At 41.9% G+C, this 26,575-nt stretch overlaps 1 long non-coding RNA gene across 3 annotated transcripts in view; it reads right to left on the reverse strand.

Annotated features, from left to right (window-relative positions):
- Nucleotides 1-3,992: 3,992 nt before the first annotated feature.
- Nucleotides 3,993-26,575, reverse strand: part of LOC133630592 (uncharacterized) — a 65,066-nt gene continuing 42,483 nt past the window's right edge. For all 3 annotated transcript variants that reach the window (XR_009821300.1, XR_009821297.1, XR_009821299.1), the window contains one exon: nt 3,993-4,669. This is a non-coding gene — a long non-coding RNA (uncharacterized LOC133630592). The remainder of the gene's footprint in view (nt 4,670-26,575) is intronic.

Raw genomic sequence — 26,575 nt, forward strand, 5'->3', positions numbered from 1 at the left:
CTGGAGGCGTGTCTTAATGAAATTAAACAATGGATGTCCGCTAACTTCTTGCAACTCAACGCTAAGAAAACGGAAATGCTGATTATCGGTCCTGCTAGACACCAACATCTATTTAATAATACCACCTTAACATTTGACAACCAAACAATTACACAAGGCGACTCGGTAAAGAATCTGGGTATTATCTTCGACCCAACTCTCTCGTTTGAGTCACACATTAAGAGTGTTACTAAAACGGCCTTCTTTCATCTCCGTAATATCGCTAAAATTCATGCGTTCGTTACGTCTCGTCTCGATTACTGTAACGTATTATTTTCGGGTCTCCCTATGTCTAGCATTAAAAGATTACAGTTGGTACAAAATGCGGCTGCAAGGCTTTTGACAAAAACAAGAAAGTTTGATCATATTACGCCTATACTGGCTCACCTGCACTGGCTTCCTGTGCACCTAAGATGCGACTTTAAGGTTTTACTACTTACGTATAAAATACTACACGGTTTAGCTCCAGCCTATCTCGCCGATTGTATTGTACCATATGTCCCGACAAGAAATCTGCGTTCAAAGAACTCCGGCTTATTAGTGATTCCCAGAGCCAAAAAAAAGTCTGCGGGCTATAGAGCGTTTTCTATTCGGGCTCCAGTACTCTGGAATGCCCTCCCGGTAACAGTTAGAGATGCTACCTCAGTAGAAGCATTTAAGTCCCATCTTAAAACTCATTTGTATAATCTAGCCTTTAAATAGACCCCCCTTTTTTAGACCAGTTGATCTGCCGTTTCTTTTCTTCTCTCCTCTTCTCCCCTGTCCCTTGCGAGGGGGAGTTGCATAGGTCCGGTGGCCATGGATGAAGTGCTGGCTGTCCAGAGTCGGGACCCCGGGTGGACCACTAGCCTGTGCATCGGTTGGGGACATCTCTGCGCTGCTGACCCGTCTCCGCTCGGGATGGTTTCCCGTTGGCCCCGCTGTGGACTGGACTCCCGCTGATGTGTTGGATCCACTGTGGACTGGACTTTCACAATGTTATGTCAGACCCACTCGACATCCATTGCTTTCGGTCTCCCCTAGAGGGGGGGGATTACCCACATATGCGGTCCTCTCCAAGGTTTCTCATAGTCATTCACCGACGTCCCACTGGGGTGAGTTTTTCCTTGCCCGTATGTGGGCTCTGTACCGAGGATGTAGTTGTGGCTTGTACAGCCCTTTGAGACACTTGTGATTTAGGGCTATATAAATAAACATTGATTGATTGATTGATTGATTGAATGTGGTGAATGACTATTCTAGCTGCAAATGTCTGGTTTTTGGTGCAATATCTACATAGGTGTATAGAGTCCCATTTCCAGCAACTATCCCTCCAGTGTTCTAATGGTACAATGTGTTTGCTCATTGGCTCAGAAGGCTAATTGATGATTAGAAAACCCTTGTGCAATCATGTTCACACATCTGAAAACAGTTTAGCTCGTTACAGAAGCTACAAAACTGACCTTCCTTTGAGCAGATTGAGTTTCTGGAGCATCACATTTGTGGGGTCAATTAAACGCTCAAAATGGCCAGAAAAAGAGAACTTTCATCTGAAACTCGACAGTCTATTCTTGTTCTTAGAAATGAAGGCTATTCCACAAAATTGTTTGGGTGACCCCAAACTTTTGAACGGTAGTGTATATAGCCAATATATGGCAATATATGGCAATATATAGCCAATATATGGAAATATATAGCCAATATATGGCAATATATGGCAATATATGGAAATATATAGCCAATATATGGCAATATATAGCCAAAATATGGCAATATATGGCAATATATAGCCAATATATGGAAATATATAGCCAATATATGGCAATATATGGAAATATATAGCCAATATATGGCAATATATGGAAATATATAGCCAATATATGGAAATATATAGACAATATATGGCAATATATACACAATATATGGCAATATATAGACAATATATGGCAATATATACACAATATATGGCAATATATTGACAATATATGGCAATATATACACAATATATGGCAATATATAGCCAATATATGACAATTTATAGCCAATATATGGTCAATATATGGCAATATATAGACAATACATGGCAATATAAAGCCAATACTGTATATGGCAATATATAGACAATATATGGCAATATATAGCCAATATATGGCAATATATAGCCAATACTGTATATGGCAATATATAGCCAATATATGGCAATATATAGCCAATATATGGCAATATATGGCAATATATGGCAATCTGAAAGGTTTGAAACAGTAGTCTACAGGCATACCTTGGTAAAATGTCTCCTCTTTAGTTTTGGGCGTACATTAGGCTGCTAAGCATGCTCTACTTATTTCCACCAGTATAACCATGGCTAGCGTTGGTTGTGTCATAACAGGGGGGTATTCACAGCTTACTGCGAGGATTGTTCTCCCGGGAAGCAATCGGACTATTCCGGACAAGGCGTGAAGGTAGGAACATGATTTAATCTTGGCTCTCAAATAGGTACAAAACAAAAAGGCGCACAAGGCGAAGGCACAACTTAGCGCAGGAAACAAAAGCTAACACTTGGCATAAACTATGGACAGGGAAAAAACTCGCTAACTGTGGCATGAACAAACAAAACTTACTTGGCAAAGCATGAAGCAAACAATGGCATGACACAAGCAATGACGCCAGGCCGACTGACAGGCAAAGACAGGCTTAAATACTGGTCTCTTGATTTGGAGCAGGGGCGTGTCCCGAACACCAGAGGCAGGTGAAACAAATCAGTCGCCATGGAAACTAAAACAAACAAGGATGTACAAAAACAGGAACTGGAGTCTTAAAACTAACAGAAAATAACAAAAACATGATCCAGACCACAGATCATGACAGGTTGTAGTTGGTTTTAGTCTTTGTTTTCCGATAGTACTGACAATAACCACATGATTGTTGAGATATTGTATCAGGGCCATTTAATGATGACTTGACATGAAATTATTATGTAAGGCTTCTTTAAATGTTGGTCAAACATATATTAACGTTGTTGCCCTAGGGTAAACTGGGTAACACACGGCACACTGACAAAGCTTAACCTATTGTTACTATAACAATCTACAAGGTTAATACAGTTGGCTTCTCTTTCTTCCCCTCCATGTATCTGCATTCTTTTGTATCTCTTGTTATCATGGCATATATGTATTGTTGATATTAGAGGTCATTATTGCTATTATTCATTATCAATAGTGATATTTCTATTGGTATTTGTATTGATCCATTTGTAGTGTAATAATGTTCATTGTCATTTCTGTATTATTATTTATTTGACTAACTGCTTCATTGCTATCACTTTTACTTTTACCTCAAAGAACTGCTCACCCCCCAAACCCTCCACACCACACCTCCACTCCGGACAGGCTAACCTCCTCCAACCTCTGAGGACAAAGCCACGAACAATGGGAGACCTGGGTTTTCTGCTCCGCCGCTCCCAGTCTGTGGAACGCTCTCCCTGACCACCTGAGGGCACCACAGACTATGGATGCTTTTTTTTTTTTAAAAAAAGGCTTAAAAACCCTTCTTTTTTAATAAAAAGCCTTTTTTTTAGATATATGCATACTAGTTCTAGCTATTTGGCTGTTTTATTTGTATTTATCTTTTATTATTCATATATATATATATATATTATTTTTTTTTTAATACACTGTAGCACTTTGAGGTTGTTTACTCAATGTAAAGTGCTTTTTACAAATAAAATATATTATTATTATTATTATTATTACCATCATATTTGTACATATCCTATTTGCTGATGTTGTTCTATTGTTGTTGTTGTTATTATTATTGTTGTTGTGTTTGCTGTTGTTGTGTCTCTGTCTAATCCTCCTCTGTCTTCCTATTTTTCTCTCTTTCAATCCCCTAGCGTTGGTTGTAGTTGGTTTTAGTCTTTGTTTTCCGAGAGTACTGACAATAACCACATGATTGTTGTGATATTGTATCAGGGCCATTTAATGATGACTTGACATGAAATGATTACATAAGGCTCCTTTAAATTGTAGCGTGTTACTACCCACATCTGTGAATATGGCACCACAAAAGGTACTGTAATGTTAGAAACGCCTTCAGTAGTTTGCCAATCTGGAATCAATCAAACAGAAGAGAAGGACCAGGAAACTTGCAGGCTGTGCAAAATCAGGTCAAGGACAAAAAGAAAAATGTTATCGTATGTTTGCTTTTCTCCCAGCAATCCATCTCCGTCGGGGCGGGGATTTATTTGCTCAATGAGATAATCTGTACCCATCGACCTGGGCCTGAACTGCCTTTCTATTTTTACAGTCGACTCGATCGCACTCCGAAGCCGTACAATGTATGAAGGTGTGGTAACAAGTACATCTTATGTAGCACAAAGACTTGGAGGAAAGTATAAAAGAAAGGGCAGGGCAACTCAAACATTGAGGTGGTGAAGGATGGGAAATGACACACTGACCTAGGTACGCAGCGTAGGTGTAGGCAGGGGAGGGCAGTGTAGGTGTAGGCAGGGAGGGCAGCGTAGGTGTAGGCAGGGAGGGCAGCGTAGGTGTAGGCAGGGAGGGCAGTGTAGGTGTAGGCAGGGAGGGCAGGCAGCGTAGGTGTAGGCAGGGAGGGCAGCGTAGGTGTAGGCAGGGAGGGCAGGGGTGAGCGGTGCCTTCAGAGAGGAGAACACAAGCAGATTTAGCCGATGAGGATTACAGGAAACTGACATAATCCAACACATTCCAGGCCGTGTTTGCTTGTGTGAAGAAACACGCAGCTATGGACTGGTTCTCCAACATTTGGGCTTTCAATGACCCCAGGACAGGGGTCGGCAACCCAAAACGTTGAAAGAGCCATATTGAACCAAAAATACAACAACAACAAAAAATCTGTCTGGAGACGCAAAAAATTAAAGTCTTATATAAGTGTTATAATGAAGGCAACACATGATGTAAGTGTCTATATTAGCTATATTAGCCTACTATCAAAATGACTTGAAAAGTCTTATATAAGTGTTATAATGAAGGCAGCGCATGACGTAAGTGTCTATATTAGTTATATTAGCCTACTATCAAAATGACTTTAAAAGCCGTATATAAGTGTTATAATGAAGACAACATGTGATGTAAGTGTCTATATTAGTTATATTAGCCTACTATCAAAATGACTGTAAAAGCCTTATATCCTGCTTGGCACTCAGCATCAAGGGTTGGAGTTGGGGGTTAAATCACCAAAATGATTCCCGGGCGCGGCGCCACTGCTGCCCACTGCTCCCCAAGGGGATGGGTCAAATGCAGAGGACAAATTTCACCACATCTAGTGTGTGTGTGACAATCATTGGTACTTTAATCTTTAATCTTAAGTGTTATAATGAAGACAACACATGATGTAAGTGTCTATATTAGCCTACTATCGAAATGACTTTAAAAGTCTTATATAAGTGTTATAATGAAGACAACACATGATGTAAGTGTCTATATTAGCCTACTATCAAAATGACTTTAAAAGTCTTATATAAGTGTTATAATGAAGACAACACATGATGTAAGTGTCTATATTAGCCTACTATCGAAATGACTTTAAAAGTCTTATATAAGTGTTATAATGAAGACAACACATGATGTAAGTGTCTATATTAGCCTACTATCAAAATGACTTTAAAAGTCTTATATAAGTGTTATAATGAAGGCAACAGGTGATGTAAGTGTCTATATTAGTTATATTAGCCTACTATCAAAATGACTTTAAAAGTCTTATATAAGTGTTATAATGAAGGCAACACATGATGTAAGTGTCTATATTAGATATATTAGCCTACTATCAAAATGACTTTAAAAGTCTTATATAAGTGTTATAATGAAGGCAACACATGATGTAAGTGTCTATATTAGATATATTAGCCTACTATCAAAATGACTTTAAAAGTATTATATAAGTGTTATAATAAAGACAACACATGATGTAAGTGTCTATATTAGCTATATTAGCCTACTATCAAAATGACTTTAAAAGTCTTATATAAGTGTTATAATGAAGACAACACATGATGTAAGTGTCTATATTAGATATATTAGCCTACTATCAAAATGACTTTAAAAGTCTTATATAAGTGTTATAATGAAGGCAACACATGATGTAAGTGTCTATATTAGCTATAATAGCCTACTATCAAAGGCTGACGCAAATCTTCGTTGACAGAAATTTTGTGTTTTAATTGTTATTCTACACATTTTTACAACATTGGAGAACATTAGTAAAACTTCTCAGAGGATGAGATATTTTCTGGAAATGACTGACTTAGAATGACCAAAGGTATAGATGTGTGTGTCCAAGTTTAAGAAAACGGCAGGCTGTCTTCTTCTAATGGATTTATAACAATCTTTGCAAGCTTTGGTAATGTTTGCTGTGGTCTGGAACAACATGGCACACAAACAACCATCATAAATGCAGGCAATATGACATACAGATCATGTGTCATGAGGCATGCAAATATAAATGAAATACACACAGGACACAAGTGACGAGGCATGATGATGCAACATGTACATGCAGCTAGCCTAAATAGCATCTTAGCATGGATTAGCTTGCAGTCATGCAGTGACCAAATATGCCTGATTAGCACTCCAATAACATCAACAAAGCTCACCTTTGTGCATTCACGCACAGTACAAAACGTTTGGTGGACAAAATGAGACAAAGAAGGAGTGGCTTTAAGCACGTCTTTCTGTGGCAGCGTCGGAGAAAGTTATACATGTAAACAAACATACTACCTACTCAGTGGCCTAGTGGTTAGAGTGTCCGCCCTGAGATGGGTAGGTCGTGAGTTCAAACCCCGGCCGAGTCATACCAAAGACTATAAAAATGGGAGCCATTACCTCCCTGTTTGGCACTCAGCATCAAGGGTTGGAATTGGGGGTTAAATCACCAAAAATGATTCCCGGGCGCGGCCACCGCTGTTGCCCACTGCTCCCCTCCCCTCCCAGGGGGTGATCAAGGGTGATGGGTCAAATGCAGAGAATAATTTGGCCACACCTAGTGTGTGTGTGACAATCATTGCTACTTTAACTTGAACTTTAAACTACGATGAGTTCAAGGATCGCTGAAATTAGTAGGACAGAACGGCGCTTGCCAAATACTCTCAGTAAAGCATGTTTGATATAAAAAGCGGGATTTCTAACAATTAGGAAGGTTGGTGTCATGTTTGTCCTTATTAAAACAAAAACAAAAAAAAGTTCTTCATGCCACTAGGGCGGCGCTAAAGAGCCGCGGGTTGGTTGACCAGGACAACGTATCAATTGTTATTGGTGTGGGAGAAGCGAGACAGGAATGTAGAGTGGAAAGCATGTGCAGCCAATCAGTTTGCAGTCCAACTGTCATCCCTACAAAGACGCTTTGATGTGAGCGAGGCCTTTTTAAATGTAACCCTGCCGAGTCACAAGGCTGCACCAGCTTTGATCCCAGGCCGGGCACACCCGGGGCCACAACTAGACCACCCCACCGTTGCCATTAAGTCAAGCGAGGAGAGCGGCACGTACGATTGTCAGAGTGTGAGTCCAACATTAATCTACAACCTCTGGTAAAAAAAAAAAAATGATGGAATCACTCACTTGTACTAAGGTTGTACGGTATACCGGTACTAGTGTAGTATCGCGGTACTAATGAATAGAAAACAGTACTATACTCTGTTGGAAAAGTACCGGTTCCCCATATATATATATTTTTTTGTAACAGGCATGACATCTATCCGCAGGCGGCAGTGTTTTAGCTACTTCTAAATCACTAATCCTGGTCTCCATGGCGACAAATAAAGTACGTTTCTTACATGTATCAATATCACTGGAGGACGAGGAATAGCTAAACATGCTTCACTACACACCGTAGGAGGATACAATAGCTCACCGGCGACACAATGTAAACAAACGCCATGGGTGGATCTACACCTGACATCCACTGTAATGATACCAAATTCAATAGCGTATCTACTCGATACTACTATGATTACTTCAACAATTTTTATCGTCACAAAATATACTTCTAAATCACTAATCCTAGCCTCCGTGGCGTCAAATAAAGTACGTTTCTTACAAGTAGCATTATCACTGGAGGACGAGGAATAGCCAAACATGCTTCACTACACACCGTAGCTCATCGGTGTCACAATGTAAACAAACGCCATGGGTGGATCTACACCTGACATCCACTGTAATGATACCAAATTCAATAGCGTATCTATTTGATACTACTATGATTACTTCAACTATTTTTATCGTCACAAAATCTACTTCTAAATCACTAATCCTGGCCTCCATGGCGTCAAATAAAGTACGTTTCTTACAAGTAGGATTATCACTGGAGGACGAGGAATAGCTAAACATGCTTCACTACACACCGTAGGAGGATACAATAGCTCACCAGCGTCACAATGTAAACAAACGCCATGGCTGGATCTACACCTGACATCCACTGTAATGATACCAAGTACAGGAGCGTATCTAGTCGATACTACTTTGATTACTCCAAATCTTTTATCGCCATAAAATCTACTTCTAAATCACTAATCCTGGCCTCCATGGCGTCAAATAAAGTAAGTTTCTTACAAGTACCATTATCACTGGAGGACGAGGAATAGCTAAACATGCTTCACTACACACCGTAGGAGGATACAATAGCTCACCGGCGTCACAATGTAAACAAATGCCATGGCTGGATCTACACCTGACATCCACTGTAATGATAGGAGCGTATCTAGTCGATACTACTATGATTACATATATCTTTTTTCCTTTTTTTTAAATTCATATTATCCACCTCAAATGTTATAATTTCTGTTTATTAAAGTAGTTTGAGTAGGCGAGATTCATATTTGTTATAATAAATATTCCCCCTCATATGCAAAAAAAAAAAAAAATCAAATGTCCAATTTCTAAGTTCAACTTTTCAGTCAAAATGAAATGCTAACAGTTACCACACTAGCCAGATAGTGTTAAGTAACAAAAATATAAGACTTTTTGGTGTATATCTGAAAATTGAGCTTTAAAACGGCGCAAGTGAGAAAGCGCGAACGGCTGCGGTCCCCTCCAAGGTTTCTCATTGTCATCCCATTGGGTTGAGTTTTTCCTTGCCCTGATGTGGGATCTGAGCCGAGGATGTCGTTGTAGCTTGAGCAGCCCTTTGAGACACCCGTGATTTAGGGCTATATAAGTAAAATTTGATTGAACGATTGATTGATTGATGATAGTTACTATTGTTCATCTAATTCCCAGCAGCTCAGACGAGGCACCAAGCAGTGTGGGCGGGGAGCGTTTCCACAGAGTGTTTCCAGAGCCTGAAAAGTGGGTGTCAGGGACAGACGCGGAAGGAGATTTTTACGACAAAGTTCTAAAGCTTAGCGATATATCACATATATCAGATTGTAGCTGGGGGTTTTTTTTACCCTCCGTGTTCATATTTCGCTGTGTCTGTTGCATTTTTGTTGATTGTAAAATATGTGGATGGAGAGGGGGGGTGACGTTCATATGTTGTCAATATTCAGTGTTTTATCCTTCATAGAAAATTTTTAAATTCCATTTAGTTTTTTTAAGGCGGTTTGATTGATTGATTGATTGAAACTTGTATTAGTAGATTGCACAGTACAGTACATATTCCGTACAATTGACCACTAAATGGTAACACCCCAATACGTTTTTCAACTTGTTGTCATGTCTGTGTTGATCATGTTTTTGTTTGGCCATGTGCTGTTTGTTTTTTGGACACTTTCTTAGTTCCTGGTTGTTCACTCCCTTGTTTTGTTTCCATAGCAACCCATTAGTTTTCACCTGTCATGTCACGCACCTGTTTCACGTTTTGAGTCACGCACCTGTTTTCACTAATCATGTCACTGTAATTTAAAGCCTGTCTTTTTCTGTTGGTCGGCCTGGCAACATTCACTCTGTTTACCTCTGCGCACTTCATGCCATGTCAAGTAAGTTTTTTCTATTCATGCCACAGTTAGCGACTTTTGTTCATGTCCTTAGTTTTTTGCCCACGTGCAAGTATTTGTTTCATTAATCCAAATTTGTACTTCCGCCTTGAGCGCGCTTTTTGTTCCTTTGTTAGTGTGAAATAAAAAATGTACTCACATTCACGTCTTGCCCGAGCCAACTTTCCGTTGCATTCTGGGAAAACGAACCCCAAGGACCAAGTCCTGAGACTTGTTTAAGTCGGGGTCCACTTAAATCATACTTGCCAACCTTGAGACCTCCAATATCGGGAGGTGGGGGGTAGGGGGGGGGGGGGGGTTGGGGGAGTGGTTATTTACAGCTAGAATTCACCAACTCGAGTATTTCATATATATTTCATCCATCCATCCATCCATTTTCTGCCGCTTATTCCCATATATATATATATACATATATATATATATATATATGTATAAAATACTTGACTTTCAGTGAATTCTAGCTATATATATATATATATATATATATATATATATATATATATATATATATATATATATATATATATATATATTTATTTTATTTACATATAGATAAAAGAAATACTTGAATTTCAGTGTTCCGGTGGCTATCCATTAGATGGCAGTATTGTCCTGTTTAACTTCTCCGTTCATGATGAGTATATCATTTCGGCCACCGTGTTCAAAGGAGAAGTCTGTTCTACAAAATTTACAGGCAACATACACCTTCCCCTTCGAATTGTCCTGGATGAACTGAAATTCTTGTTTCCATTTGTTTTGGAACTTGCAAGCGTATTTCTTCATCTTGCTCGTCGACGGCGTCGCCATGTCTGTAACTTCCTCGTTCGTCTGCTTCGTCTCCTTGTTGTGTGCGCAGTTGTGCACTCTACTTTCTAAAAGCCCTAGATGTTATAACGTCATTGGGCAGGCAAGCTGTTTATATTGTGGGAAAGCGTACGTGAGAACAGGCTGTCCCCACTCAGTCTCAGGTCCGCATTGAGCTGGAGGGGGCGTGGCCTCCAGCTCCGGCTGAATACCGGGAGTTTGTCGGGAGAAAATCTCTGCCGGGAGGTTGTCGGGAGAGGCGCTGAATACCGGGATTCTCCCGCTAAAAACGGGAGGGTTGGCAAGTATGACTTAAATCAATTCATGGTACAAATATATACTATCAGCATAATACAGTCATCACACAAGTTAATCATCAGAGTATATACATTGAATTATTTACATTATGTACAATCCGGGGGGTGGGGTGAGGAGGGGGTTGGGGCGGGGGGGTTAGGTTTGGTTGATATCAACATACTTCAGTCATCAACAATTGCATCATCTGAGAAATGGACATTGAAACAGTGTAGGTCTGACTTGGTAGGATATGTACAGCGAGCAGAGAACATAGTGAGCTCAGAAAGCATAAGAACAAGTATATACATTTGATTATTTACATTTGATTATTAACAATCCGGGGAGGTGGCATGTGGTGGTGGGAGGGGGTTAGTTTAGGGTTGTAGCTGCCTGGAGGTGTTCTTTTAGTGCGATTTTGAAGGAGGATAGAGATGCCCTTTCTTTTACACCTGTCCATATTGATGTGGCATAGAAGGAGAAGGAGTTAAGACCTTTGTTAGATGGGAATCTGGGTTTAACGTGGTTAGTGGAGCTCCCCCTGGTGTTGTGGTTATGGCCAGGGCCGGCCCGTGGCATAGGCCGTATAGGCAAATGCTAAGGGCGCCGTCCATCAGGGGGCGCCACGCCAGTGCCACAAATGTTGGAGGAAAAAAAAAATAAAGTTGGTATTATTATTTCTAAATACAAAAAATAATCCCACATTAATTAAAATGCAAAGTAAAGCCTATTTAATAGAAATATTATTTGTTACAACATTACGCCCCTCCTCCCCCCGCACGGTGCGCCCCCTCCCTTCCCGTATCATGACTTTTTTTGGACGTCACCACATCAAAAAATCAACACAAGATGTCAAAACGGCCAAAACTGTCAGGTGCCCAGGGAATAGAAAAGAAGAGGAGGAGAAACGAGAAAAAGACAGAGGTAGCAGGTATGTAACGTTAGCCTACATGAAAGTATTTGTCTGTTACAGAATGTGATAGTAACATGGATTTTTAGCATTAAGCTAATGTTACATGATTCGGCAATTGCTCATCAATAAATAGCTAGTTCTGTTTTAACGTCGGGTTAATATTGTGGAGGGGGCTAAATTGTTATGGAAAATAATAATGTAACGTTAGGTAATTACAGTACTCCCACCTTACATTCCTCAGGGACATTTGTATTAGATCTTTTAAGCAGGTGTTTTTTGTTTACATTGTTATTGCCTTCTGGTTAGCTAATGTTTGCCCTGCAGGTAATAGTCACTTTTCCACCCCTTTATATATTAGGTATAGTTGTAAGCCTGGTTGTTAAAGTGCACATCATTAATGTTAATTAAGCAATATCACATGAGAGGGAATGCTGTTTTTTAATTTGAGCACTGCTGTAATTCGGTTAAAGATAATCATAACATAACATTCTCATATAATATGTTAATTTGCTTTCTTTAAGTAAAAAAAAAGGTTAAAGACAAAGCTATTCGGTTTCTTATGAGTATACACTTCACTGTCGATGTGGGGGGGGGGGGGGCACCTAAAATCTTGCCTAGGGCGCCAGATTGGTTAGGGCCAGGCCTGGTTATGGCGGTCATTAAGGAAGTAGTTTGACATGTACTTCGGTATCAGGGAGATGTAGCGGATTTTATAGACTAGGCTCAGTGCAAGTTGTTTGACTCTGTGCTCCACCCTGAGCCAGCCCACTTTGGAGAAGTGGGTAGGAGTGAGGTGGGATCTGGGGTGGAGGTCTACAAGTAATCTGACTAGCTTGTTCTGGGATGTTAGGAGTCTAGATTTGAGGGTTTTGGAGGTGCTGAGGTACCAGGAGGTGTGTCATAATGTTGTTAGCATTCAATCTGACATTATTGTGAGGTTTTGTATTAGTGTTCCTCAAAACAGACACATTTCTGTAAATGTGTCCCCGAGGTCAAAATAATTGCCCAGGCCTGGTGTGTGGAGTTTGATGAAGTCTTTACATACGCACACAGTTATTTTTACTGTTTTGCTTCTTGTGGACAGATTCACGATGCTAAAAGCTCCTTCATCATGTAGCATTATATCATTCCTCCCCCATCTGCTCCTTCATCCTGTTATGCGGCTGCTGGCAACCTCCCAAAGCTATTCCAGCCCTAAGCTCCTTCTCCTCCTCTGGTTTCACCTCTTACATCGGGCAACAAAATGTCGGCCCCAGCTGAAACCTTCCCTTTCTCTCTCTCGCTCTCTCCTTCCCCTGCTGTCGAAGCGATTTGCACAGCGGTTACATAAGCGCTAAGGTCAAAATGTGGCTGCTGTTGTCAAGGGAGACGTAGAACAGCAGGTCTTTAGAGGAGGTGTGTGTGTGTGTGTGTGTGTGTGTGTGTGTGTGTGTGTGTGTGTGTGTGTGTGTGTGTGTGTGTGTGTGTGTGTGTGTGTGTGTGTGTGTGTGTGTGTGTGTGTGTGTGTGTGTGTGTGTGTGTGTGTGTGTGGCGAGTGAAGGGATAAACAGCCATTGGCTGAATGGAAAAATCAGCAGCAGTGGCTTTAAAAAAGTGAGGATTTGCATTGGAAGATTGAACTACACTATATTGCCAAAAGTATGTGGCCACCTGCCTTGACTCACATATGAACTTGAAGTGTCATCCCATTTCTGACCCATAGGGTTCAATATGACCTTTTGCAGCTATTACAGCTTCAACTCTTCTGGGATAAGGCTGTCCACAAGGTTGCGCAGTGTGTTTATAGGAAATTTTCCACCATTCATCCAAAAGCGCATTGGTGAGGCCTGGCTCGCAGTCTCCGTTCTATTTCATCCCAAAGGTGTTCTATCGGAGTTCAGGTCAGGACTCTGTGCAGGCCAGTCAAGTTCATCCGCACCAGACTCTGGTATCCATGTCTTTATGGACCTTGCTTTGTGCACTGGTGCACAGTCATGTTGGAAGAGGAAGGGGCCCGCGCCAAACTGTTCCCACAAGGTTGGGAGCATGGAGTCGTCCAAAATGTTTTGGTATCCTGGAGCATTCAAAGTTCCTTTCACTGCCCAAGTCCTGAAAAACAACCCCACATCATAATTCCTCCTCCACCAAATTTCACACTCGGCACAATGCGGTCCGAAATGTAGCGTTCTCCTGGCAACCTCCAAACCCAGACTGGTCCATCAGATTGCCAGATGGGAAAGTGTGATTCATCAGTCCAGAGAAGGCGTCTCCACTGCTCTAGAGTCCAGTGGCGACGTGCTTTACACCACTACATCCCACGCTTTGCATTGGACTTGGTGATGTATGGCTTAGATGCAGCTGCACGGTCATGGAAACCCCAATCCATGAAGCTCTCTGCGCACTGTACGTGGGCTAATTGGAAGGTCACATGAAGTTTGGAGCTCTGTAGCAACTGACTGTGCAGAAAGTCTTTGCACTATGCTGACCTCTCTGTCAGTTTACGTGGCCTACCAATCCAATCCAATCCAATCCACTTTATTTATATAGCACATTTACACAACAAGAATGTTTCCAAAGTGCTGCACAGCCATGTTAAAAACAATATTAAAAACAATATTAAAAACGATATTAAAAACAATATTATGCTACACCAATGACTGAATAAAAACAAAGAATAAATGAATAGAAAACCAATACAGAGACAATATAAAAAATAAATATGATTAAAAACGATTTTAAAGGGTAAAACCAATTAAAACAGTAAAATAGACATCAAAATGTATAACCCTAACCCTAACCACACAGGACAACAGAGGACAGAAGACCACACAACTCACGTAGTGTTAAAAGCCAAAGAATAAAAGTGGGTCTTAAGACGAGACTTAAAACACTCCACTGTGGAAGCAGTTTGAACATGGAGGGGCAGAGTGTTCCAGAGTTTAGGGCCGGCCACAGAGAAGGCCCTGTCTCCCCTGGTTTTAAGTCTCGTCCTGGGCACCACGAGCGCGCAGGAGTGTAAATTTGGATGAGGTCCGAGATATACTGAGGTGCCAGTCCATGTAAAGCTTTAAAAACAAACAGCAAGGATTTAAAATCAATTCTAAAATGAACAGGGAGCCAGTGCAAACTCCGAAGAATTGGGGTTATATGCTCACGTTTCCTGGCCCCTGTTAAAAGTCGTGCTGCTGCCGCATTCTGGACTAACTGCAACCGGGAGAGAGCTTTTTGGCTAATGCCAGCATAAAGTGCATTGCAGTAGTCCAGGCGACTTGAAATAAAAGCATGCACGACTTGTTCAAAAAGGTTAAAAGATAAAAATGGTTTTACCTTTGCTAAAAGACGAAGATGATAAAAACACGATTTTAAAACGCCATTGACTTGCTTGTCAAATTTAAAATCGCTGTCTATAGTGACGCCAAGCCACTTGGTGGCTGAGTTGCTGTTGTTCCCCAAACTCTTCCATTTTCTTATAATAAAGCCAACAGTTGACTTTGGAATATTTAGGAGCGAGGAAATATCACAACTGGATTTGTTGCACAGGTGGCATCCTGTGACAGTTCCACGCTGGAAAACACTGACAGTGGCCCATTCCTTCACAAATGTTCGTAGAAACAGTCTCCATGCCTAAGTGCTTGATTTGATACACCGGGCCAAGTGATTAGGACACCTGATTCTAAACCTTTGGATGGGTGGCCAAGTACAAACCCCGTTTCCATATGAGTTGGAAAATTGTGTTAGATGTAAATATATAAACGGAATACAATGATTTGCAAATCCTTTTCAACCCATATTCAGTTGAATGCACTACAAAGACAACATATTTGATGTTCAAACTCATAAATTTTATTTTTTTTTGCAAATAATAATTAACTTAGATATTTCATGGCTGCAACACGTGCCAAAGTAGTTGGGAAAGGGCATGTTCACCACTGTGTTACATGGCCTTTCCTTTTAACAACACTCAGTAAAGGTTTGGGAACTGAGGAGACACATTTTTGAAGTGGAATTCTTTCCCATTCTTGCTTGATGTACAGCTTAAGTTGTTCAACAGTCCGGGGGTCTCCGTTGTGCTATTTTAGGCTTCATAATGCGCCACACATTTTCAATGGGAGACAGGTCTGGACTACAGGCAGGCCAGTCTAGTACCCGCACTCTTTTACTATGAAGCCACGTTGATGTAACACGTGGCTTGGCATTGTCTTGCTGAAATAAGCAGGGGCGTCCATGGTAACGTTGCTTGGATGGCAACATATGTTGCTCCAAAACCTGTATGTACCTTTCAGCATTAATGGCGCCTTCACAGATGTGTAAGTTACCCATGTCTTGGGCACTAATACACCCCCATACCATCACAGATGCTGGCTTTACAACTTTGCGCCTATAACAATCCGGATGGTTCTTTTCCTCTTTGGTCCGGATGACACGACGTCCACAGTTACCAAAAACAATTTGAAATGTGGACTCGTCAGACCACAGAACACTTTTCCACTTTGTATCAGTCCATCTTAGATGAGCTGGGGCCCAGCGAAGCAGACGGTGTTTCTGGGTGTTGTTGATCAACGGTTTTCGCCTTGCATAGGAGAGTTTTAACTTTCACTTACAGATGTAGCGACCAACTGTAGTTACTGACAGTGGCTTTCTGAAGTGTTCCTGAGCCCATGTGGTGATATCCTTTACACACTGATGTCGCTTGTTGATGCAGTACAGCCTGAGGGATGGAAGGTCACGGGCTTAGCTGCTTACGTGCAGTGATTTCTCCAGATTCTCTGAACCCTTTGATGATATTACGGAGTGTAGATGGTGAAATCCCTAAATTCCTTGCAATAGCTGCTTGAGAAAGGTTTTTCTTAAACTGTTCAACAATTTGCTCATGCATTTGTTGACAAAGTGGTGACCCTGGCCCCATCCTTGTTTGTGAATGACTGAGCATTTCATGGAATCTACTTTTATACCCAATCATGGCACCCACCTGTTCCCAATTTGCCTGTTCACCTGTGGGATGTTCCAAATAAGTGTTTGATGAGCATTCCTCAACTTTATCAGTATTTATTGCCACCTTTCCCAACTTCTTTGTCACGTGTTGCTGGCATCAAATTCTAAAGTTAATGATTATTTGCAACAAAAAAAAACCTGTTGATCAGTTTGAACATCAAATATGTTGTCTTTGTAGCATATTCAACTGAATATAGGTTGAAAAGGATTTGCAAATCATTGTATTCCGTTTATGTTTACATCTAACACAATTACCCAACTCATATGGAAACAGGGTTTGTACTTTTGGCAATGTAGTGTATGTGCAGTGGAAGCAGGAGATGATGGAAAGACAAAGAAAAGAAGGAACATAGTGCGTGCCATGAAGGTGTCCAAGTGAGTGTGAGAGAAGAAGTAGCACCTCTGTGCTGAGCTGCTCCACTAACCTAGTTTGAGTAATCTCTGCCTGTTTCATAACACCGCTGCCAGAACATTGCATCATAAGCCCTCCCTGTTACGACTGTCCACCCCCTCATCGCCACTGACGTGGTCTTTCCTGCGCGCATGTTGATAATAACCCCGCGGCACAACTCCAGCACAATGTGGCTTGATGGCGACAAAATGACAAAAAAAAACCACAACAACTTGAGTATTTGACACCGATAAACACCCCGTCGTGCAACATTTGCTGTGATCTGACACGTCATGACAAGGAGGGAACTGGAATCAGGCAGAATCCAACCCTGACAAGGTTACTGGGTGTAAACTTCTCCATGGTCAATTGGCCTTCTGTGAGCAATTATCTAACATTTCATGCTCATACAGTGGAGAACAGTTTTACATCTAATGCGTCTCTGATTGGGTTGTCCCGATACCAATATGTTGGTACCGGTACCGGTACCATAATGTATTTCAATACTTTTAGATACTGTTCTCAATAAAGGGGACCACAAAAAAGTGTCATCACTGGCTTTGTTTTAACAAAAAGTCTTAGGTACATTAAACATGTTTATTATTGTACAAACTGTCACGGCCCGGGCGCACACCAGTGCGCATTCATGGTGTTCAGCGTTTTCCTGCTCAAATGAGCGGACTGTTGAAAATAGGAAACGGGGGATTACTTTTCACAAGTAACATTTAACATTAACATACTATTGGTTGTATTTTGTGGAAAGAAACCTATAAAATGTTCTATTTTGTCTTCATTATTTTGTCATTTTACCATGAATTGATTAACGTGGACCCCGACTTAAACAAGTTCCATCCATTCATCCATCCATCTTCTTCCGCTTATCCGAGGTGGGGTCACGGAGGCAGCAGCCTAAGCAGGGAAGCCCAGACTTCCCTCTCCCCAGCCACTTGGTACAGCTCTTCCCGGGGGATCCCAAGGCGTTCCCAAACCAGCCGGGAGACATAGTCTTCCCAACGTGTCCTGGGTCTTCCCCGTGGCCTCCTACCAGTCAGACGTGCCCTAAACATCTCCCTAGGGAGGCGTTCGGGTGGCATCCTGACAAGATGCCCGAACCACCTCATCTGGCTCCTCTCCAGGTGCAGTGGCTTTACTTTGAGCTCCTCCCGGATGACAGAGCTTCTCACCCTATCTCTAAGGGAGAGACCCGCCACCCGGCGGAGGAAACTCATTTCGGCCGCTTGTACCCGTGATCTTGTCCTTTCGGTCATAACCCAAAGCTCATGACCATAGGTGAGGATGGGAATGTAGATCGACCGGTAAATTTGCCCGGACATTACCCACAGTGCCTGGAACCTCCAAGCACCACCGGCGCAACCCCGGGGCAGACCGTCGGCGGGGGGACGCGTGGCGTGGAGCGCTACCTGGACACAAGTCGAGGGACTGATCACCCTCGGCTGGGTCGCCCGGGAGAGGGTGTTTGATTAAGACCCGAAACACCCTATGACCCCGGGAGAATCACTGATGATGTGTCCAGGTTGCACCGTAAGGTGTATTATGAAACCAATCCAGTATGGCATCGCCATTGACTTCCATGAAGAGGCTGGATGACAACCCCGAAAGAGTGGTGACAACTGGAGAGACAGTTGACAGCCCGGAAAGACGGCAACCGGGGCAGCGAAGGGTAGCATTCCAAGCTGCAGCTCCTGCAAGGGAGCACCCATATAACGCTGCGAAAAACCCTGAAGACACATAAGATCAAGATAGGCTGCCTGAGGAAACCCGTGGTGCAACGCACAGGGCCGTACAAGGGGCCCTGATGAGACGGAGGAGGACCCAGGCCCGGACATTACCCACAGTGCCTGGAACCTTCAAGCACCACCGGCGCAAACCCGGGGCAGACCGTCGGAGGGGGGACGCATGGTGTGGAGCGCTACCTGGACACAAGTCGAGGGACTGATCACCCTCGGCTGGGTCGCCCAGGAGAGGGTGTTTGATTAAGACCCGAAACACCCTATGACCCCGGGAGAATCACTGATGATGTCTCCAGGTTGCACGGTAAGGTGTATTATGAAACCAATCCAGTATGGCATCGCCATTGACTTCCAGGAAGAGGCTGGAGGACCACCCCGAAAGAGTGGTGACAACTGGAGAGACAGTTGACAGCCCGGAAAGACGGCAACCGGGGCAGCGAAGGGTAGCATTCCAAGCTGCAGCTCCTGCAAGGGAGCACCCATATAACGCTGCGAAAAACCCTGAAGACACATAAGATCAAGATAGGCTGCCTGAGGAAACCCGTGGTGCAACGCACAGGGCCAGTACCTTGCACGGCCCTGATGAGACGGAGGAGGACCCAGGCCCGGACATTACCCACAGTGCCTGGAACCTCCAAGCACCACCGGCGCAACCCCGGGGAAGACCGTCGGAGGGGGGACGCGTGGTGTGGAGCGCTACCTGGACACAAGTCGAGGGACTGATCACCCTCGGCTGGGTCGCCCGGGAGAGGGTGTTTGATTAAGACCCGAAACACCCTATGACCCCGGGAGAATCACTGATGATGTGTCCAGGTTGCACCGTAAGGTGTATTATGAAACCGAACAGAGCTTTGCCTTCCGGCTCAGCTCCTTCTTCACCACAACGGATCGATACAGCGTTCGCATTACTGAAGACGCCGCACCGATCAGCCTGTCGATCTCACCATCCACTCTTCCCTCACTCGTGAACAAGACTCCCAGGTACTTGAACTCCTCCACTTGGGGCAAGGTCTTTTCCCCAACCCGGAGATGGCACTCCACCCTTTTCCGGGCGAGAACCATGGACTCAGACTTGGAGGTGCTGATTCCCATCCCAGTCGCTTCACACTCGGAAGCAGTGAGAGCTGAAGATCCTGGCCAGATAAAGCCATCAGGACCACATCATCTGCAAAAAGCAGAGACCTAATCCTGCAGCCACCAAACCGGATGCCCTCAACGCCCTGACTGCGCCTGTGACAAAGGGTCCAACACTCACTGGAAACGGGTCCAACTTATTGCGGGCAATGCCGGACCAAGCTCTGACACTGATCATACAAGGAGCGGACCGCCACATGTTGAAAAACTTATTCGGGTGTTACCATTTAGTGGTCAATTGTACGGAAGATGTCCTGAACTGTGCAATCTACTAATAAAAGTTTCAATCAATTAATCAATCAATGTCACAATGCAGCAGAATGCTTCATTTGTATGTGAAAATCACAAAGATATCTTCTGGGGGAGGATGACCCCCCTACAGGGGTTTGGTTTACAAACTTTCTGCCCTACCTAAAACCAAATTCACCAGCCGCCACTGATTATGATACATTCTCATTTTAGGCAAAGTATAAGACAATACTTTCTTAACAGTATAATTGTAACCAGGAATAAGTCTTCAAGTAACAATATTCAAATACTAACATTGTTGGGTAAGACAGAATTTGGTTTTATTCTGAATCCAGTGAAACAAATTGGTGGTTTTAGCTGATATAAAGACTTTCAGGTGTTTATTTATGTTCAAGTATTTGGCAGACGCTTTTATCCAAAGCAACATACATAAAAAATACATATAAAACAATCACTGTAAACATGATCATTTAAGGGAAGAATGTAATACAAAATATCAATACAAAGTGTCAAGACAGAATAAACTCTGATACAGTCTATAAGTCCCTAAAATATATAGATATCTAATGTATTCATACATTGTTTATGTAGCATGTATATATATAACCTAATCATATTGTTTCTTCAATTTAAAAATAGCTGAGCGTTTTTTTCCCCTTCTCTGGGATTATATTCCCAGTTTTGATCTGGGACGTCTGCTCACTTAAAGCAGTGTTTTTCAACCTTTTTTGAGCCAATGCACATTTTTTTTCGTTGAAAATATCCCGAGGCACACCACAAGCAGAAATCATTAAAAAACAAAACTCAGCAGCCGATATTGACAGTAAAAAGTCGCTCTCGCAATTGTTGGATATGACTTTAAACCAGGGGTGTCCAAAGTGCGGCCCGGGGGCCATTTGCGGCCCGCAGGTAATTTTTTAACGGCCCCACGGCACATTCTAAAAATATGATGAAAAAAAAAAAAAAAACATAAAAAGTGGTATGAAAGACCAAACAGGTGAAATGTAACAAGAAAATGTTGCATTGTTTACTCTAATATCACAAAGCTGCCATGCAGGCTGTTTCTTTCTTTAAAAAATAATTTCATTATGAATTATTGACCTATTCAAGGCTCCATTTACTTCACATTAAATATTCCACTTTGAGATATTTTGGGGGGAAAATGTTGCATATTTTTTGGTTGCCATTTAAAAAACAAAGTTTTTTTAAAGAAGGGCCTAAAAAGAACAAACAAAAAACATAAACTACAATAAAACTTATAATTGACGGATAGATCTGAAGTTGATCTTGAGACTATTGTGGTAAAAGTTCAAAAAAATGTTGGATTTATTTTTTTAAACTTTACTGAGCAGTACCCTTTTGTATCCCCAATAATTATAGTGGGACTTTTTTTTTTTTTTTTAAGGGTCTTTGCTCAAAAAATAATGAATTAAAATCAATGTTGTTATGAGTTATTGACCTTTTTAAGACTCCAATTATTATATAATCTCAAATATTCCACTTTGAAATTTTATTGGGGGAAAATATTGCATATTTTGTGTTTTTTTCCATAAAAAAACACAGTTTTCCTTGACAAAAATGGCATACAACCTAAATCTTTAAAAGCGTTATATTGACAAATAGACCTCATGTTGATCTAGAGATTTAAATCTTGAATAATAATAATAATAATAATACTTAATAATGACACATTTGTAATATTTTTTTGGACCAAGACCTTTTGGGGTCCCCGGGATCAACTCTGAGTGGAGGCCTAAATGTATCTTTTTAATACATATATTGTATTGGTTTTTAAAATAAAAAAATATCAAAATGGCCCCCGCTTGCTTTGATTTTTCAGTGTGCGGCCCTCAGTGGAAAAAGTTTGGACACCCCTGCTTTAAAGCATAACCAAGCATGCATCCATATAGCTCTTGTCTCAAAGTAGGTGTACTTTCACCACCAGTCACATCACACCCTGACTTATTTTGAAGTTTTTGGTGTTTTCCTGTGTGTAGTGTTTTAGTTCTTGTCTTGCGCTCCTATTTTGGTGTTTTTTCCTGTTTTGTTGGTGTTTTCCTGTTGCAGTTTAATTTCTTCCCTGACCGCTAATCTCCGCACCTGCTTTGTTTTCACAATTGAGACTATCTTAACGCTATCCTTCTTTGTGTGGACATTGTTGATTGTCAGGTACGGATGTACTTTGTGGACGCTGTCTGCTCCACACGCTGTAAGTCTTTGCTGTCGTCCAGCATTTTGTGTTTTGTTTACTTTGCAGCCACTTCAGTTTTTGTTTCATTGCCTTTTCTTAGCAACACTCGCCTTTTGTTTATTTTTGGTTTAAGCATTAGATACCTTTTTACCTGCACGCTGCCTCCCGCTGTCGTCTGCATGTTGTGATCACGACAAAGCAATTAGCTACCTGCGCTGTACAGACACTCAACGACGGCACATTAATTGTCAATTATAATTACTGGTGTGCAAAAAAATATTTGTATTTCACGGCACACTAGTGGTTGAAAAAAACTGGTCTATAGGGCCGTAAGATGGTGTTTTTCAACCTTTTTTGAGGCAAAGCACGTTTTTTTTTTCATTTAACAATACGGAGGCACACCACCAGCAGAAAATGTTGAAAAAATGATACTCCACCTGGTCGTCGTACCTTATTTTGAGTTTGTTGGTGTTTTCCTGTGCTTTAGTTCTTGTCTTGCGCTGTTATTTTGGTGGCCCTTCCTGTTTTGTTGGTGTTTTCCTGTAGCACTTTCATGTCTTCCTTTGAGCGCTATTCCCCGCACCTGCTTTTTGTTAGCACTACTTTCTACTTTGTGGACGCCGTAGGTTTTTGCTGTCGTCCAGCATTCTGTTTCTGTTTGTCTACATGGCTACCCTGCCGAGTTCTACACAGCACAGACACTAAGCAGCGGCGCATTATTTGCAGATTATGATTATTGATTTGCAAAAAATATTTTTTGGACCAAGTAGGTGAAGTTTCTGAATTTCCCACGGCACACCAGACAATATCTCATAGCACATGGGTTGAAAAACACTGCCCTAAGTAATATAGATATCTAATGTATTCATACATTGTTTATGTAGCATGTATACCGTATTTTCCGCACCATAAGCCGCACCTAAAAACCACAATTTTTCTCAAAAGCAGACAGTGCGGCTAATAACCCGGTGCGCCTTATATATGGATTAATATTCCTACTTATTTTCATAAAGTTTAGGTCTCGAAACTACGGTAAACAGCCGCCATCTTTTTTCCCCGTAAAAGAGGAAGCGCTTCTTCTACGGTAAGCAACCGCCCCCATAGAAGTGGAAGCGCTTCTTCTTCTACTGTAAGCAACCGCCAAGGTGAGCACCCGCCCCCGTAGAAGAAGAAGCGCGCGGATATTACCTTTCATTTCATTTGTGTGTATCTGTAAAGACAACAAAATGTCTCCTACTAAGAGACACGCGTACAAGGTTCCACTGACTTTTGATATTCATGTGAACCGCACTGTGGATACAACGGGAGCGCGTACGGTGAATATTCGCACCACAGGGAATGAGAAGTCGTCCTACTGTGATTCTAGCTTGCCATGCTAACGGCCAGAAACTTCCACCCACGGTGATATTCAAAAGGAAGACCTTGCCAAAAGAGAACTTTCCAGCCGGCGTCATCATAAAAGCTATCTCGAAGGGATGGATGGATGAAGAAAAGATGAGCGAGTGGTTGATAGACGTTTACGCGAAGACACCGGGTGACTTTTTTCACGCAGCGCCGTTCCTGTTGATCTACGACTGCATGCGCGTCCACATCATCGATGGTGTCAAAAAACAAGTGAAGCACACCGAAGAAGAAGAATTCGAGGGATTTGTGGATGAGTAATAACTTCAGAAAGTGAGCTTTAAATGTTTATTTTGTGTGTTGTGTGACACTAACGTATGAGCAACGTTGAGTTATTGATGTTGCTATTGCTCTGCGCTATTTTGAGTGTTACTATTTTTGTGATTGCACATTTGTACATTACATTTTGGGAGTGAACAGAGTTGTTAGAACGCTGGTTTGTAATATATTATTAAAGTTTGACTGACCTATCTGACTGTTTTGTTGACATTCCCTTTAGCGTAGCGTAGGTGCGGCTAATAGCACGGGGCGGCTAATAGGTAAACAAAGTTTTGAAATATTCCGTTCATTAAACGTGCGGCTAATAACACGGGGCGCCTTATGGTGCGGAAAATACGGTATATAACCTAATCATATTGTTTCTTCAACTTAAAAATAGCTGACCGTTTTTTTCCCCCTTCTCTGGGATTATATTCCCAGTTTTGATCTTGGACGTCTGGTCACTTATAGCATATAAGAATATTCTATTACTGTTAAGCAAACTATGAATAATAAAACATGTGTCCTTTATCATAGCTACACGTATGACAAAAAAAGCGTGTGAAAATCAGTGGTATTCAGTGAAGTAAGATGAATGAAATGCGCTGACAGTTCATTGCTCCTGCCAAATGAATTGCACTGAGTGGAGCGGATCACCACTCCAAGATGGCGGCCCCGCGTCGCGTCAGCGCCAGTAGGCAGTAGTGCTCCATGCTGCGTACCCTTAGATCAGTGGTTCTTAAAGGCCTACTGAAAGCCACTACTACCGACCACGCAGTCTGATAGTTTATATATCAATGATGAAATCTTAACATTGCAACACATGCCAAAAGTGCAATTTTAAATTTCCCAGGAAACTTCCGGTTGAAAACGTCTATGTATGATGACGTATGCGCGTGACGTCAATGGTTGAAACGGAAGTATTCGGACACATTGTATCCCAATACAAACAGCTCTGTTTTCATCGCAAAATTCCACAGTATTCTGGACATCTGTGTTGGTGAATCTTTTGCAATTTGTTTAATGAACAATGAAGACTGCAAAGAAGAAAGCTGTAGGTGGGATCGGTGTGGCTGCAGCAACACAACCAGGAGGACTTTGACTTGGATAGCAGACGCGCTATCCGACGCTAGCCGCCAACCGCATCTATGATCGGGTGAAGTCCTTCGTCGCGCCGTCGATCGCTGGAAAGCAGGTGAGCACGGGTGTTGATGAGCAGATGAGGGCTGGCGTAGGTGGATAGCTAATGTTTTTAGCATAGCTCTGTGAGGTCCCGTTGCTAAGTTAGCTTCAATGGCGTCGTTAGCAACAGCATTGTTAAGCTTCGCCAGCCTGGAAAGCATTAACCGTGTATTTACATATCCAGGGTTTAATAGTATTGTTGATTTTCTGTCTTATCCTTCCAGTCAGGGGTTTATTTATTTTGTTTATATCTGCATTTGAGCCCGATGCTATCACTTTAGCTCCATAGTTAAAGTGTTTCGCCGATGTATTGTCGTGGAGATAAAAGTCACTGCGAATGTCCATTTCGCGTTCTCGACTCTCATTTTCAAGAGGATATAGTATCCGAGGTGGTTTAAAATACAAATCCGTGATCCACAATAGAAAAAGGAGAAAGTGTGGAATCCAATGAGCCAGCTTGTACCTAAGTTACGGTCAGAGCGAAAAAAGATATGCCCTGCACTGCACGCTAGTCCTTCACTTTCACGTTCCTCATCCACGAATCTTTCATCCTGGCTCAAATTAATGGGGTAATCGTCGCTTTCTTGGTCTGAATCGCTCTCGCTGCTGGTGTAAACAATGGGGAAATGTGAGGAGCCTTTCAACCTGTGACGTCACGCTACTTCCGGTACAGGCAAGGCTTTTTTTTTATCAGAGACCAAAAGTTGCGAACTTTATCGTCTACTAAATCCTTTCAGCAAAAATATGGCAATATCGCGAAATGATCAAGTATGACACATAGAATAGATCTGCTATCCCCGTTTAAATTTAAAAAAAATCATTTCAGTAGGCCTTTAAGAACCACTGCCTTAGATAAGTGGTCCCCAACCACCGGGCCGTGGACCGATTGGTACCAGGCCGCACAAGAAATTTAAAATAAATAAATAAATTAAATTAAATTAAAAAAACAACATAAAAACACAATATATACATTGTATATCAATACAGTCTGCAGGGATACAGTCCGTAAGCACACATGACTGTATTTCTTTATGACAAAAAAATAATAATAATAATCCAG

This window comes from Entelurus aequoreus, linkage group LG16 (assembly GCF_033978785.1).
Source record: "Entelurus aequoreus isolate RoL-2023_Sb linkage group LG16, RoL_Eaeq_v1.1, whole genome shotgun sequence".
Classification (NCBI taxonomy): Eukaryota; Metazoa; Chordata; class Actinopteri; order Syngnathiformes; family Syngnathidae; genus Entelurus; species Entelurus aequoreus.